We start from the raw sequence: 3142 nt of genomic DNA, 5'->3' as shown, positions 1-3142 counted from the left end.
GCTCCCCCATTACTATCCTCGCATGGGAAAATTTTTCAAAGAAAACTCAGTGTTTTGGAGCTTCCAAACTCCTTCCCTATTAAATGTTTCACAGACTCTAGCTTAGAAACTTCATCTTTCCTCTTTACTCTACTCCCTGCCCCTCTCCCTTTCTCTACACCCCAAACACTTGCACCCCAACTTCTCAACCTGGGTCGTCATGAGTCTGTCAGCATCTAGTCAAGCTGACATGTAATCTTCCCCAAAGGAAGAGAACTGTACTCTCATCCAGCAGATGATGTTATCGGCCCCCTCCCTGAGCTCAGAAGTTTGGGGCAGCCCAGACATATGGATCTTTTTAGAGACTCATGCGATTTGGCAACCCTGTTTCACACCCTCCAAGTCCTGCTGCTCTGACAGTGCTCTGCTTGGAGTGCACCAGGGGAGGGAAGGAGTGGACCCATGCAGCCTCTTTTTTTTCTTTCTCTTCCCTTGTCTTTTGTCTTGGCAACTCCCTACTCAATCTGGAAAACAAAAATTGTTTCTCTCCTAGCCCAGCCTTTGGCTGAAATCAAGAAGGAGGAGAAGCGGGAGAAAGAGAGAGACACAGAGAGAGACAGAGGAATGAGAGTTAAAAAAACACCGAAGTATTTCAGTCAGTCTTCCAAGACAAAGACAGGAGCCCCTCAACCAACTACACACTCCGTCTTGCTCCTCCTCCTCTTTTCCACTTCCAGCTACTCTAAGGGGAGCCATCCTCCCCCTGTGCAGATACTGCTGCTGGATCAGTGCAGCACACGGCCTGAGCACTATCTGATGCAACCTTGCCTCCTTCATCAGGTAATCCATGCTGAGCCTCTGATAGGTAAATTCTGCCTTACTCTCTGTGCTCAGAAATGATGGAAAATGCTTCTGCTGAGGCAAAAAGACATCTCTGAAACTTTGCAGGCTCACATTAGCCTCTCTTTTCCCAGTCAGACACGCAGGAGGCTGGCTGGCATGTCTTAGAGGAAAGGAAACTTCTTTGCTGCCTCTAGAAGAAAGAATGACCTCTCTGCTCAGACACCAACAGCCAGAACTGCCAAAGGAAGGGTCTGGCACCCAGAGGTCCTTTTCTCCCTGTGCGAGACCTCTGGTGACCCCCAACTGGGGAAACAACAAAATTTAAACCCTAAAGGATGGAGTCATCTTGGATGAAGATGTAAACTAGGAGGAGTTCAAAAAATTCATAGGAATTGTGTTGTCCTTGAGCAAGTCCCCCACCCTTTGCCTCCCGGGCAGGCTCCTCCAGGCCACAGGCCCAATGCAGATAAGTGAAAGAAACAAGAAATGACGAGCACTTTGCCTTTTTCTTCCAGACCAGGCCTGAACTACCACCTTTTTATTTTTGACGGTTTCAAGACAGAAAAGACCTCTCTATAAAGTACAAGAATTAATAGTTTGGGACAGATGTTTCCTTTCCAGTCACATTTTTCTGTCCCAAGTTAAAAATAGTTGTCCTCTTTGCTTCGACTTCCATAGAATGTATGTCATTAAAGCTCTCCGTTTGGGTTTCCAGAGTCAAAGATTTATAGGACCTGAGACTTTAGAGCCTGTTAGCCCATGAACTAGATGAAGCATCAGGTACAAGATGATTTAGCCCTTTGAGGCAGATTTCTGGATCCTCTTTTGAGGGAACTTGCTTCACTACACCTACCTTCAGGTAGCACCGGGAAGAGAATTTCCAGGTGAAGAAGGACAGTTCATCAAGTTGATCCACTTTCGTTGCTCTGAATAAATCGTCTTGGAGTTTTCTTGAATCAGTTATACCCCCACCCCCAGGGTAGCTTAGATCCCCTTTGATAACTTGGCTTTGGTGAAAATATAAATGCTGTCTAGTAGCACTCGTGAGCAATGCCGAGACAGGCCTGCACTGGCAGGAGGAGTTATTGAAAGTCTAGAAAAGACACAAAGGAAATGAGCAGGGACGATACCTAAGTACACACACCACATTCGCGAACAATGGATTTCTGACCCAGTCCCAGAGCTGCTTCCGGGGACTTAAACCAGCTATTTTCAGCTATCATACAGGTGCTCCACAGACCACCCAGGTCCTGACAAATCTGAAGAAAAGAACCACAGTAACTAATAATCGCCACACTGCTTTCTTCTTCAAAATGAAAATAGCATTATTTATTATTTTTTCTGAAAATGTAAAGCACGATTATTATAAAAAAGCAAATGGACACACTGCATACGGAAATGAAGAAAAAAGTGAAATTACGCATAACTCTACCACCTCGAGATAATCATTGTCTATGTGTGATGCATATGACCACATCGCACGCTGACCTTTCCTCCCTTTCGATAACGAAGCAGCATCATATTGTGATATGTCATATCACCAGTTCTTAAAAGTTGTAGCAATGCACAGAAAAGCTGTGGATTATGTGCAAGTCTAGCCGAAATGCCACGTCTTTCTCTCTTACTCAGAAGCTTGTCCCTCACGAAATAAAACTGGGATGGCAGCCCTGGGTCAACGCTTGGAGGGGAGGGGGAAGTGAGGCATTGCATTTTACATCTCTTTTCTGAACGCTATTACCTTTTTGTCTTTAATGATATCCCAAGGGGCCTATGAAATATGCCAGCCGATTATCTCTGGTGCCTGCACTGGTTGATCAGCTCAAGCTCACTCCCTTCTAAAGAACAGCTCCACCCACATAATAGGGGGACGTTAGCCCAACATAAGGATAATCTCCAACCCACTTAAAGATTTTAATATGTGTATATATGCAGATTACTCATATATACATATACATCTCTAAGTAATTTGTAAACTTTTGTAACTTAAATATTTATAACAAATTAAGACACAAATTATTCACAAACAAATTATAATACAGATGAAAAAGAGGACAGACTCTAAAGTACAGATTAATGAGATAAAAAAATTTTTATCAAAAATTTAAAAACTTTAATAAATACATCATTTCCCAGGAAAATAACCAAATTTACTCACGAGGTAATTTTTTTTTAAACTGAGAACTCTTAGAACAATTATAGAAATGAAAACAATATTTTAAAATAGCCCCACACTAAATACCAGGCCCAGTGATTTCATAGGCAAGTTCTAACCAAACTTTAAGGATCATCTCAATCTTATAAAAACTCTTCCTGAGAACAG

Source organism: Pteropus vampyrus, unplaced genomic scaffold (genome assembly GCF_000151845.1).
Source record: "Pteropus vampyrus isolate Shadow unplaced genomic scaffold, Pvam_2.0 Scaffold207, whole genome shotgun sequence".
NCBI classification, from domain to species: Eukaryota; Metazoa; Chordata; class Mammalia; order Chiroptera; family Pteropodidae; genus Pteropus; species Pteropus vampyrus.
The sequence above is the reverse complement of the archived record's forward strand: the minus strand, read 5'-3'. Positions refer to the sequence as shown.